The 14,681-nt window shown below is 36.2% G+C and overlaps 1 long non-coding RNA gene across 1 annotated transcript in view; it reads right to left on the bottom strand.

Annotated features, from left to right (window-relative positions):
• LOC122213252 overlaps nt 1–14,102 on the bottom strand; it is an 85,874-nt gene extending 71,772 nt beyond the window's left edge. The window contains exon 1 of the long non-coding RNA XR_006199456.1: nt 13,981–14,102. This is a non-coding gene — a long non-coding RNA (uncharacterized LOC122213252). The remainder of the gene's footprint in view (nt 1–13,980) is intronic.
• Nucleotides 14,103–14,681: the final 579 nt, after the last annotated feature.

The raw sequence follows: 14,681 nt of genomic DNA, 5'->3' as shown, positions 1-14,681 counted from the left end.
CAACCCTCCTAACAGTTTTATGAGCATCTAAAGCCCCTGTTAAGATCTCTTCCTGCTTAACACATCTAATATGGTTTCCATTTTCCACTGAATTTTGTCTGATCCAATGGAATCCACTTGATTCTAAAGGTAGTGGTTAAGACTCCCCAGCAATATTTTTGTAACAGAGATTCTGGTAAGCTTTTCTAATGTACAAGTGACACGACTTCAATTTACATTCAATGAAATGTATTTGTGGCCAGTGGAAGATGGACAAAGAAATTTTAAAAAGAAGTACTGATCTATCATTCATGACAAGTGGCTTAGTTTCCTTGGGCTGCCGTAACAAACTACTACAAACTCGGTAGCTTAAAACAACAGAAATATATCCTCTCACAGAAGTCTGCCCAAGGTGTCTATAGAGTTGAATCCTTTTGGAGGCTCTGAGGGAAAATCTATTCATGCCTCTGATGAGTCTTGTCTGATGACTATTGTCAATCTTTGACATTCCTCCATTCATAGATGCATCATTCCATTAGCTACCTTCATATTCACATGAACTTCTCCCATGTGTGTCTGTGTCTACTCCTTTTCTATCTCTCATAAGGACACTCATCGTTTTGTTAAGGGCCCACCCAAATTCAGGATGATTTCTTCTCAAGATCCTTACCTTAATTATACCTGTAAAGACGCTTACAGCAAATAGGTCACATTCTAAGCTCCCAGACTGACATATATTTTGAGGGGACATTATTCAACTCACTATAATAAGAAAGCAATGAAATTAAGCTTATGAAATTTTGTTTGTTTCTTACTGTTTCATTTGTAATAGGAAATAATGTAAATTTAATACATGGAAATGGTCATTTTGAAAGGAAGACTTAAGCAAAATATATTTAGAAAAGGACAAGTCCAGGCTTTAAAAGGATTGGTTCTTGAAATAAAAAAAAACACAATGTGTTTTTAAGTCTAAAAAATTGCACAATTATCAAGATTTTCAATTTTACCATAGAAAACCAGCAATCTTTTCATTGTTTATCTTCAGATATCAGTATTGCAGATGTCAGAGATAACATTGTTTTCCTAGAGTTCAATAACTTCTAGAAAATGTTCAAGATTTCATTAATTTCTAACTAGTGTTAGAGGTGATAACAATCTCCCCCGCCCCCCCCACACACACACACACACACTTGTACATTCATCTGTGACATGTTTACGCACATTGATGAGGACAGTATTTTTCTTCAAAAATTCTTACTGATTTTCAACTTCTATTTTTATTCTAGATGTGAAAATGTCATTAAAAAATATCTTAATTTCAGCAAAACATAGCAGTAACTTAGAGTTACAACAATAAAACGGTTAGATACTGCAAAATAAAGAGGTTTTGAAAATTATTGTTTTAACATCTTCTTTGACTCAGTAGCTGATCAAAAGTAGTAGTAGTAACAGTATTGGCTACTACCAATGTAAAATCCTAAGCTGAATTGAATGGAACCCATGTATTTATTCAATATATACAATACCTATAAAATAAACACATACTAAATAAGTATCCATAATGTTGATGTTCATGAAATTAGAGAAAACCATTCAATTTTCAAAATTTGTTTCAATTTTCTGGCAAGCAAACTTTAATTTTGACAAAATAGCATTGTTGACGACTTCAAGGTAAACTGCATAGTTAGAACCTCAAATTCTGTCTATTCTGTCCATCTAATTTAAAGTTTAAAATAAGTAGCTAATGTAATACATACTGGGAAAAGAGGAGGGCAATCAATTCATTGATCAGTATTATTGCAAAGTGTATTAAAGAGTACATGGAAATATTTGTCATCATTAATTTCGTAACCATTCCATACTAAAGTAAAAATATAAAAATAAGCTTTCTTTGTACTTTATGTGAAAATTATTTGAACGCCTGATTTTGGACTAATGGGGAAATACAGTTGTTAGGCTTTTGCAGATGTTGGTTTTCTTTTAACTTGCTAGGTTTCATTTCAAAGACTAAGAGGTTAAAGGCTTAATAAGGTCAAAACTCAGGATTTAACTAGGAGCGCCTGTTCAGCATTATAAAAGACATAAATAATCTTCCTATCACTTAGCTATTTAGAACTACAGGGGTACCTGGATGACTCAGTCAGTATCTGAATGCTGACTGAGTCAGCATTCAACTCTTCATCTCAGGGTTGTGAGTTCGAGCTCCACATTGTGTGTAGAGACCACTTAAAAATAAACTCTTTAAAAAAAAAACAACTAAGAATTAGACTGAAAATTCCACATATTTTATATTGATCTGTTTGATAAAGAGAAATACTGGGCTGTACAAATTATTTTGTCTCTACATATATATTTAATGATGTTATTTTATTTTTATCTTTACCCTTACTTAAAAAATTTTTGTGTGTAATATTTTATTTGTGTTGCACTCTTTTAACACAGAGACAAAACTGCCCCTTGGTGGTCAAAATTTGAGTGAATTTGAGCTTAGTTTTAGTTTTGCAGAGAAAACAAAGTATACTGATGAAGGGAAGACCCTAGGGATCGTGGTGAAAGAGTGGATATTAAGTCCCACCTCTTGTTAGCCCTAAAACCTAGAGGAAACCAGTCAATCTTGCCATGCCGTTCTTATTTGGCAAAGCAAAACTATAATTATTCTCTTTAAAAGATGTAAGAGCCTATGTTTTGAAACATAAAAATACCACAACCAACTGCCAATGATTATATTTATTACTATTCTAATGTTCACAACACTCTTTTCAGTACTAAATAGTAATTATAGTTTATTTTCCAAATCCAATATGGAAAAAAGAATCTAAACCTGAGGCAGAGAAGAAGAGAGACACACCGTGAAAAAAGTCAGAGACAGGGCGGTACCTAAAACCTATTTAGCAACCCCCCTTCACAAGTTTTCATTCAAGTATAGCTTTCTCTGCGAGCTCTAACATATGAACCAGTCCCACAGTGTTCTCAGAATACCGGTACATGTCCTTCTTGAAGCCCATAAACTTACATGTGTTGCCAGTCTAGCTGTTTTCACGACTAGACCATGAATAAATTACAAGTAGGAATAGTAGTTAAACTATCCATTTATCTTTCACTGATCCCTCTCTACCTCCTTCCCTTCCTCCCTTCTTTCATATCTTTCTATTTAAGTATACTCAGTTACTAATATAATATTTAGCTCTGGGACAGTAGTTCTGAAACTTAATGTGTTTTAGAACCATCTGGAGGCAATTTTAACAAGCACATAATGCTGGGCCCATCCTCAGAGTTTTCCATTCAACAGGTCTAGAGTTGTGTACCTATGGGTTTATCAGTTTGAATAAGTTTCCAGGTGATGCTGATGCTGCCCTTATGGGAACTGCATACTGAAAACACAGTTCTAGCATTTAGAACATGGCCAATAAGTATCTGCTAAGTAAAAATGAGATTCCTATACTAGGGAGTCTGTCATTGCAATTTTTTTCCATTGCTCATGAAGGTTTTGATCAGTTTCATGATCAGTTCTAATAACTGCTCTTAACAATTTACTGTGATAGGCATTGAATTAAAAACATCTGTCCTTTATTGGGATTTCACTGAACCTACTAATATCAGACCTAAGAGAAATAGGCTTATGTACAAGTTTGAAGGCAAATTATAAAATTATCCTCAAAAGATATGAATTTCTTGAAAACTAGCCACAAAAGATAATAAATTCGAATTATAGTTTCCACACATTTGCTTTCACTAATGTGTTTCTAAATTGTTCCCCTATGATACTCGAATATCAGGCTGGCAATAACACCTGTTAGAAGTCTGTTGATTCTTGTTTACTAAGCAAAACTCTAGATCTCTGCCTTTTGAAAAGCTCATTCAGTAAGCACAGAAGGGAAACGTGAGTTTTATTAGAGCAGGGCTAATATATTCATTGCTAACAAAGCCAAGAAAATAAATCACATTTCAAATTCTTCATTGAGAAGCCAATTGCTAAACACTCATTTCCATGACTTTTAAATTTTGTACATTTACATGTGAATAGTAAAACTGGCCATTGATAATTATGTGTAACCTGACCCAATGATTGAAGTCATGGTAGTCAGTAAGCACTGAATATCATATGAAATCCAAAACTCAAATTACCATCATGAATTTCATTACAATTATTAGTTCATTCTAAAAACTTCACAAAAAATAAACACATTTTTGGAGTTTCTGAAGGATTTTTCATGAAAAATAATGATAAACTCACTTTTTTTCACTCTTGTTTTTATTTTGTTTTCTGTAAACTCAATTTTGCATTCAAAATGAGCTATCCATTGGTTCTTACTATTTGAGAATAGCTAACTTTTCTTGTTAAAACTCATTTATTATGTAGTTCTCAAATTGCACTGCATCATAATCACCTGGAAGACTTGTTAAGACACATTGCTGGGGTCCAGGACCAAATTCTAATTCAGTAGGTCTGGGGTCCTTGCATTCTAACAAGTTCTTACATGATGCTGACTATGCTGGAAGAGTGGCTACAATTCGACAAACATTCACTGGTTAAATATAAATGAGGGCACTTCTTATTTCTCATCTTTGTACAAATCAATCTATTTTTAAAACAAAATAAAATATATTCTGTTCCTTTCCAATTATTTAAATTAAATAAGTGATGCCAAACCACAATTTTTAATTGAAATTACAATTGTGAGTTTCAAATTTATTAGTAATGATTCTATAATTCTTTAATACCCGATGAAAGCGAAAATGTACACCTATAAAAATAACACTATATTCTAACAATGTTATGGATAAAAGCAAATGTAGTTATATAAACATAAGTTACTTTTAGATTTGATATCTTACATTTAAAAACACTAACTTTTTTGGGGTGCCTGGGTGGCTCAGTCTGTTAAGCGTCATGGGCTTAGGTCATGATCTCACAGTTTCATGAGTTCAAGCCCCGTGTAGGGGACTGGCCTGCGCTAACCACATGGAGCCTACTTGGAATTCTCCCTCTCTCTCTGCTCCTCTCCCACTTTCACTCTCTCTAAAAATAAATAAATAAACTTTCAAAAAAAAAAAAAAGCACTAATTTTTTTAAATTATATTTTTAATCCATCTAATGGCAGGGTGGCCATAAAAAAGCAGAATAGACTTTAAAAATAGCACTAATTTAAAAACGTAATTCAAAATTACATGGTACATTTTATAACAAATATGTTCTTGCTAGATCCCATTTAAGTTTAAAGAGATGGGGAAATTAAAAGGGCTAGTTTTTCAAACTTGGAAGGAGTTACTCCAATCAAATAAGCTGGTAGGAAGTCCATCCCAACATAAAGCACTGTTTCTGGGCATGGTAAATGTCAACAGCCGTGCCACTACCATCTTAGAGTTTCACCAATAGGTACAGATTTTGGAATTCCTCACACAGAAATATTTTAACATTATTTGAAAATTTATTTTAGAGAGAGAGCGTGAGTGGGGTAGAGGGGTAGAGGGGTAGAGGGGCAGAGGGAGGAGAGGGAAGGAGAGGGAGAGAGGGAGAGAGGGGGAGGGAGAGAGAGAGAGGAGAAGGAGAGAGAGAGAGGAGAAGGAGAGAGAGAGAGGAGAAGGAGAGAGAGGGAGGGAGAGATGGAGGGAGAGATAGAGGGAGGGAGAGATAGAGGGAGGGGGAGATAGAGGGAGGGGGAGAGAGAGAGGGAGGGGGAGAGAGAGAGGGAGGGGGAGAGAGAGAGGGAGGGGGAGAGAGAGAGGGAGGGGGAGAGAGAGAGGGAGGGGGAGAGAGAGAGGAAGAGAGGAAGAGAGGGAGAGAGGAAGAGAGGGAGAAAGGAAGAGAGGGAGAAAGGAAGAGAGGGAAAGAGGGAGAGAGAGAATCTTAAGCAGGCTCTATGCTCAGCCCGCAGCAAGGCTTGACCCCACAACCCTGGGATCATAACCTGAAATCAAGAGTCAGACGCTCAAGCAATTGGGCGACCCAGGTGCCCCAGAAATATCTGAAATACAAACTAGAAAATTGTAATCTTACGGGTAGCTGAAGCAAGAGGATGTGAATTGAATCCTTAACAAATTAGCTAGAATGATTCAGAGATTCAGTCCCAGAGATGTGGAAAGGCAAATAATCAAAAAAAGAACACAGTTACGGGGAGGCATTTATTAGTCCTGGAGAACCAAAGGGGAATTGGTTTTAAAATCAAAGAAAATTCTCAATAGCAAAAATGGTCCTTTAATCAAAAGTTATAGTAGAAAATATACTTATTTGTGAGTCCCAATTTTGTTTTTTTATCTCTTAAATCAGTATTGGCCTTAGAAATGGGCCTGACTTAGATCTTCAAGGTAAAAGCTAAATGAATCCAACTGTTACAAGATGGGGACTTCAAGATCTGAAAACCAACTGGACCCTATACAGCAATATCTGTTTTTAAAATACTTATTCTTTCACTATTAGACAATTTCTAGAACTAATTTTCCATTTCAAGAAGCTTAGATCAAGATTTTTCTAAGCAATGAAGGGGAATTGTGAAAATAAATGTGAAACAAAACATTTGTGCTATTTCAGGGAAATTATCAGTTGACTTTTCTGGCTTACAAAGAGATTAAAGGTACCAAAAGATAAAATTAAAAGAAAAATCATTTAGAGCACCTTGTACAAATATTGGCAACCTACTATTATTAGTGTCTGTTTTTGAGATACTACTTGAGAGTGAAAATACAATTCCTAACATCTCACAGGACTATTGGAGAAATAATACCGAAATCTGAGTAAATAAAGTATTTTTCTATTTCTTCTATTTAAACAATGATTGTTTAATAGTACAGATATAAAAGCTTTAAGTATTTATGCCATCAAATAATACTGGCTATTGGGGTGCCTGGGCGGCTCAGTCAGTTAAGTTTCCAACTCTTGATTTCAGTTCAGGTCATGATCTCATGGTTTTTAGATGGATAGATGGATAGATAGATAGATAGATAGATAGGGATACAGATAGATAGAGATGGATAAGTTATTTACGGTAAACTAGAAACTCTCTAAGAGTTAGAAAACCTGATTTTTCTCCCTAGCTTTTTACTAACATACTACTTAAACCCACTTCAAATCACTTAACAGTTTCTGAGCCTCAGTTTTCCTCCTCTTTAAATGATACATCCATACACTCAGAGCCATTGTAGTTCTTAAATTGTGTGGTCTTTATTAGTTACTAATAAATAATCCATCAACTAAGGGAGTTACTACTTTCTAAGAAGTATAACATGTTCAGAAATACTGAATTCAAACCTAACATGAGTAACACCAGAAGTAAAGCAGAGGAATTTCAGCTTAATTTCACATCTGCAGAATGATCAATAATCTAAAGCTCTGAGAGGCCAGCTACAGAAAGACAGCATGAGGGCATGGCAGAGACTGCATGAGTCCTAATAAAAAGGAGTTTAAAGCAAAAGAGAGTAAGTAGCTGAGTGGGTAAACAGGGGTAGTGACTAGCAGAGGAGGAGGCAGTTTAAAAGAGAGAGAAAAACAGATCAATCAAAAGTTAGCTTAACAATCAGGGAGCAACTATAGTAAAGGAGGTTCTGAGGGAGTTCAAAGACATTCAAGTAGTTTATGTCCTTGACATTTATAAGATCCTATATATGAGGCAGCTTACGTAAAGGAAGCTAGAGAGAAACTAACAGAAGTCAGAAACAAAACTGGAGAGGTACGAAAGGTACTCAAAAGAACCATTCCTGTAGAAAAGTAGCACACAAAATGTTTATTTTTATTTGTTTAATAAAAGGCAATTGAGAGGGGAAATAAAAGCAAGATCATGTCCATTCTAGAGGATAAAACTGAAGATGAAACTACTTTTAATATCAGGAACTTGAGAAGAATCTGCTGGAGGGAGAAAAAAGCAAGGGTGTTTGCATCTGGAAGTGGACCATTCTGTGGAACCAGCCTGTGAATAGCTCATCCATACTACCATTTGTTAAACCTCTCAAGAGTGATTTCCTTCCTGGAGAACATATTGCTAATTAGTGTTAAGATCAATGATTTCCTTCATCAGAACGATTTGTATTCATGGTTTAGATTTCTTGGTGTGTAACTATGTGCTTTGATAATAGAATGTTTCCTAAGGTCCCATGCTTTAGAGAAGTTTATGCTTGTGGAATGAGCACAATGTATGTATCAGTTCATTTTGCCCCTGTTTGTGTAGGAAAGTACCTTCCTACTTAAGTATGAATATTAAAAATTAACATTAACTAGTTGTTTATTACAAAAGAGATTTATAAAGACTGCAGGGTCATTTACTCCTCTGAGAGGATTTTAAATGATTATCAGTGGGTAAAAAACAGTTCCCTAGCCAAATGAGGGTAACAATTTTACTCATCTAGGGAAACACCTTGTAATATACAGTACTTACAATGAAAGCTAAAGTGGTAAAGCTGCATGGAAGAAGTACCTATTATTTTTTCAATTCAATAGGCATTAATTGATGTCCTAAGATTAATAATAAATATTTGTTAAAAAAAATAGATAGGAGGTACTATAAGAGGGGGGAAAAAAGGGGGATGAACAAATTATAGATGATACTTTTGGCAAAGTTGCTAAGAATGAGCTGCAGACACGACAACCAGGTAGAAAAGTCTAAAAACACAAATGGAAATTGAGAGTTAAAATTCAAGACAGTTGAAGCACTAACATATATGGTTTTGTTTTCTGTTTGTTTTAAGTTAGATCTAGAGAATTTCTCCAAAACAAATGTATGAAACAATCACCTGTTCAAGGATCAAAATGTTTTTTGGATGGTGGATCATATGATATTTGAGAGCAACAAAATATAACAGAATATAATTAAATCTGATTGCCAAAGGACTTAATATCCACTCCCTTCACCGTGTGTGTGTGTGTGTGTGTGTGTGTGTGTGTGTGTGTGTGTAATTTCAACTTTATTTTGTAGGCAATGGAGAGTTACAAAAATGTCATTAGCAAACTTAACAACATCATGATGACTACTTCTTAAAAGAGTTTAAAGCACTGATTCTCAAACTGTGGTTCCTGGACCAGTGGCATCAGCATCACTTGGGAACGTTTTGGAAATGCCTACTCTTGGGCATTGGTACAAACCTACTGAATCAAAACTCTAAAAGTGGAGCCCAGCACTCTATTTTAAAGGTAGAGCCCACCATTCACATAATTCTGATGCTCACTCAAGTTTGAAAGTCATTGGATTAATCAAAAGAGATGCGTTGAGGATAATCTTAAATTGTCTGAACTGTTTTTTGGGAAGGTACTGATTTTATTAATTTGACATAGGACATATAGTAGACAGAACAAATTTGGGGAAGGAAAACTTAAAAAAATAGTAGTATACATTGTTTAGCCTTAGGTAATAGTGTGATATCCACATGGAGATGGCCAGGAACATATTGGAAGAGAGAATCTGAAAGTCAAAATAGGATCAAATTTTAAAATATAGGAGTCTACACATATATTTAGAAGTGAACAGCTATCCATCAGTTTATATAAATTTGCTACAGAATATTATAAAGAAAAGAGAAAAGCTAAGTGGAGACTGAGGAATATCTATATATCATGGCTTGGCAGAAGAGGTAAATGTAATGGAAGTAAGAATTTCTATGTCATCTTTAAAGGTTAGAGGAGATGAAGAAATGCTGGGTAAAAATGTAAGATATACTGGATACATGAGAAGAAAGTGATTTTTTTGACTGAGAAATTATAAGCTCGAAGTAAAATGAGTGGAAAAATTAGGATCATTTATTTTTAAAGAAAACTACTATATGGGCTAGAGAACATGAGTTTGGAGTGGATTCAATTGTCACTCATCAATTTTTCTAGAAATACCAAGCAAACCTGGTTATCAATCCATGAGATTGAGAGGGTGAGTCGGTAAAATCAAATGCTCAGAAAACCTACTGTTTGACCCAAACCTAAAATTTTAGACTTCCCAATACTCTTATATATCTTGGACTGAAATCAACTAAAAATGAATCAAGGACACTTCAGTTTGGTTTCACATGAACGCTTGAAATTCTTCTTATGTCTCTTAAGATAATAGCCTCCACTGTGTTCACTGTATGTTCATACATTAACACCTTGCTGTAGCACTTATTTTTACCTGGCACCTTTCCTTTAGACTTGATGGTAACATTTCACTTTTTCAATATACACCTGAAACATACTTTCTAAGGATCTGCCTGTTGTACTTAAGATTCTTCACATTCTCTCTGCTATTTTCAACAGAAATGTGCATTATCTTCAGCACCAAAGATCTAAATCCCTGGAACTGATAGACCTATCACAGGGACAATTCCTTCATTAAGGATGCCTATAATAACACTGTTCATTATTTATAACATAGGAATGAAAGCAAGTCAAGTGAAGAGAAATCCTAATTACAAAAGAGTTATATAATTGTGATTGTTGTTGAAGTCAAATGACAATTTAGTCAATTTTAAAAATTAATATTTTGGGCACCTGGGTGGCTCAGTTGGTTAAGCATCCAACTTAGGCTCAGGTCATGATTTCACAGTTTGTGAGTTCAAGCCCCATGCCGGGCTCTGTGCTGACAGTTTGGGGCCTGGAGCCTACTTCAGATTCTGTCTCTCTCTCTCTCTCTACCCCTCCTCACTCACCCTCTGTCTTCTCTCTCAAAAATAAATAAAACAGTTAAAAAATTAAGATTTATACTTTGAAGAGAGAAAGGTTCTGGCCACAGTTGAGTATAGTAGGAGAGTAATAACTCTGAGAATAAAGTTTAGTAAGGGCAGCACAAGAACATTTACTAATCCTTAAGTTCCAAAAAGATGATAGCACAGAGATAGAGAATGTAATTGTCAGCTGTATAGTACTTAGATGTACCAGAGCATATGAAGAAGTGTCTTATAGATAAGTGGATAATGACAGTGAGGTAGGCGAGAGATTGGCATGTCCCATGTTAACTATTTTGCAGAAAGAGTAATTATTAGGAAAGAGCGATGGAACAGTGGCTTGGTTATAAGCAGTGAAAAAAGAGTCACTCCTGTAAATTTCTGATACCCAGGATCTTGAGGATGACATCTTGCTACAAAAGAGGAAAGTGACAGGCATGGATTTACCACCTTCCACTCTATTTTCCATATTTGAATAATTCCAATTTACTCTTCAAGTCTTAACATATTTTGGCTCTCCCTGGAAGGCTCCCTGTTCACTACCTCCCTCAGAAACATCCAACTAATTTAGGTCTTCTTCTCTGTTTCTTCCTCTTTTCTTTTAAAGTTTATGTATTTATGAGAGAGAGAGAGCAGGGGAAGGGCCGAGAGAGAGACACACACACAGAATCCAAAGCAGGATCCAGGTTCTGAGTCATCAACACAGAACCCCACATGGGACTGGAACTCACAAACCACAAGATCATGACCTGTTCCGAAATCAAGTCAGACACTTAACAGACTGAGTCACCCAGGCACGCCATCTTCTCTGTATATTCTTGACAACTTATGTTGTCTACATCAACGGTGTCCCTGGCATCTAGTCTAGGATTGGAACATGGTATATAATAAATAAATATTTGTTAAATTATTGAAATAATTTTTCACTGTAAGTCTCTTTATCAGATTTCAAAATGGTTTAGTAATGCAAAACCTGCAGATAAAGGATATATGTAAATAAAGTCAATCAATTTTGTTCTGTAGTTTAAAAATTACTTTGTATTTTTTGGCACACTATAAGAAGATAGGAAGGAACAATAAGTATTGGCCTAATGATTTAATTATATGAAATCACACAAACATATTGCTTTTCCTAAATCTGATTTCATTTTTTTAAAAATTTGTGACAAACAGTAAGATACATTCTCTTCAAAGATAAACAGATATACTCTACACAACAAAGTAAATGTAACTGGATAAGAAAGTGTCTACTGTTAGAAATGTATCTCTATATTTGAGAAGAAAAGGAAAATCAGAATTAAAACATTTGTGTATAGCTAAGGCCTAAGTGGGGTACTCTAATAAACAGGATTTCAAATACATTAATTCACTGCACTTGGCAATGATGGAAACATAAGATGTGCTGGAAAAAAATTCTTCACTGTATATCAAAAGTCACATAAAAATGACACTTCAAAAAAACTGCTTAGACGCTTTTCCAGAATAATAAAAGTACTTAAAGTAAGAATATAAAATATATAAGTCAAAGGAAAATTCCCAATGAAAATTGTCTGCAAACCTGACAAAAGCAGACAGAAATAGTTTACAAAAACAGTTGGAGTTAATAGATCGCTGATTTTTCTTCATGATTCAGAAATACAGTCAATGCAGAATTTTTCAGGCTTGTAAAAGAATTTTACTTTAGGGGCACCTGGGTGGTTCAGTCGGTTAAGCGACTCTCTCTTGATCTCAGCTCAGGTCATGATCTCACAGTTCATGAGACAGAGCCCCAGCATTGAGCTGTGTGCTGACAGTGTGGAGCCTGCTTGGGATTCTCCCCCTCCCTCTCTCTCTGTCCCTCCCCCGTTGCATGCATTTGTGTGCTCCCTCTCAAAATAAATAAACACTTAAAATTTTTATAATAATCAAAAATAAAATAATGACACTTTGTTAATTTTGCTGTCATTTTCGATCAAATTTCCTTGATGTCAATTTTGCCATGGCTTCTGAAGGTTTTCTTGTCAAAAGTGAGAATACTTACAAGGTCAAATAAATATGGCACAAAAAATTAGAATGATTCATTCACAAAACTGTAGAATCTTGGATCTGAACATAATCTTAATGATCACCCAGTTTATACATATCGTTTTAAAAGTGAAGAGGCTTAAGAACCATTAATGTGTAGAGTTGTGTTCATGACAGATACTCAGGTATTGAACTGCTGGTAAAATTGGATCAGGACCTCATTTTCCTAACTTTCATGGTAGTGCTTCTTCTGTTATAGCATGCTTTCTATTACTTATAAATATAACACAGCAGATAAATATTGTATCTAAATTAACAAATAGAAAATAAAATGTAAGAGATTCCCATGAAAACTAATACCCCAAATTGTTATATAAAGTATTTTAAATAAAGTTTTAAAAGTATCTCTGAAAAAAGAAAGAAATGTTGTCTAGCATATACATAAGTTTTGAAGGTATACAGTAGAAATACATTCTGACCTATCAAATTGCTAAAAAATAATCTAGAAAAATGGGCATAAAGCCACCTTTTTGACTTTGATATTTTTTTCTTCATTTGATACTTAATTTTGAAGTGCATTAATTCCATCAAAGTTTACACAACCGTAAATAAGAAAGTGCTAAGTTAAAAATACAGTCAAGAAATAGGCAAAAAGTTTCAACTTAGTGCATCACTAGTAGTTCATCAAATAGGGAATAATTCAAAAAGCATTCACTGAGAGATAAAAACCAAAACAATAATAGTATCAGTAATGACAACAACCCCTACCACTTCTAGGATGGTAAAGTAGATATACTTTTTACTACTCCCTCTTGCTAAATACAACTGTGAACAACAGTGATTATACTAAAACAAAACAAAACAAAACAACTCTTGAAAGTGGAGAGAATAAAGCAGACCATCAAGGCAGCCTGAGACAGAGTAGCTATGTGATTGTGAGTTTGGGGGGATTTCTTTCTGTGTCACATATGCAAAACTAGGAGCCGAAGAAGCCACAACCCAGAAATGACGAGTACAGACCTACACACAAGCAACACAGGCCTGCTCTCTCTCTAGGTTGAAACAAAAACAAAAACAAACAAACAAAAAAAACAAACAAACAAGGAAGAGTACAGCCTAACAAGGCAGAAAACTAGAAAAGGAAAAAAAAAATCTGGTGAAAGTCATCACCTTGCTTATAGGGGGAAAACCATTAGAAATACTGTGGCTATTATTCATAAGAAAAAATGGAAGTCAAAAGGAAGTGGCGCAAGAATTTTCAAGTGCTCAGAGAATTGTCAGCCCAGAATCCTACACCCAGTGAAAATATCCCTCGGCATGCTTCAGGAACAGAAGCCTGTCTTTAAAATCACTAGGCAAAATTTTATGTCAAAAAAGCATTACCTGGTTAACTTGTAGGGTTAATTTCCTCGTATTCCAGCACGTTCACTGTGCCACCTGACCTATGGCAGCTGATAGCCGAACGTGAGGCAACAGGCGCGCGACAGAGCCCCACCCCTGGCGTCTTCCCGAGGAGCCGCACGCGAGTCAGCAAGCGGCAAGGAGCTCCAGGAGGCCTGGCGGGTAGTCACGTGGCTGCCGCCACCGCGCAAGGGACGCCGGGGAAGTCCTGGCCAGTCCCCTCGCTTTAAGCTTTAAGGCAGCTGAGGGTGGGTGCCGGAAGGGGGAACAGAGGAGCTGATGAAGGGAGGGGCTTCCAGTAGAGGGCGCCCCGCCCGCCTACCCCCATTGGTCCTGTCTGTCCCCTCCCTTCCTATTTTCCTCCCGCCTGACCAGGGAGGACTTCCCGCGGGAGGCCTCAGCAGCCTCACATTCCCGCCAGAGCCTGAGGCTGTGTACCCGCTCCCCGCGCACAATGCTGCCCTGGGTCCAGCCATGTTCCTCAGTCGCCAAGCACTGGGAACTCACGATGTGACTATTTATGGCACCGCTGCAGGCCTTGTCTGAGCCAGGTTCTGTTCACAGGCTAAGCCCCAACGGAGGGAAGAATAGCCCCCACCCCACCCCCTTCCACCCGTCTGTACGGGCTCCTTGGCCTACAACAGGGGTTAGGGAAGACAAGGAGTGGCAATGCGTCAGCTTCT

Source organism: Panthera leo, chromosome A1, assembly GCF_018350215.1.
Source record: "Panthera leo isolate Ple1 chromosome A1, P.leo_Ple1_pat1.1, whole genome shotgun sequence".
Taxonomy (NCBI): domain Eukaryota; kingdom Metazoa; phylum Chordata; class Mammalia; order Carnivora; family Felidae; genus Panthera; species Panthera leo.
The sequence above is the reverse complement of the archived record's forward strand: the minus strand, read 5'-3'. Positions and strand labels throughout refer to the sequence as shown.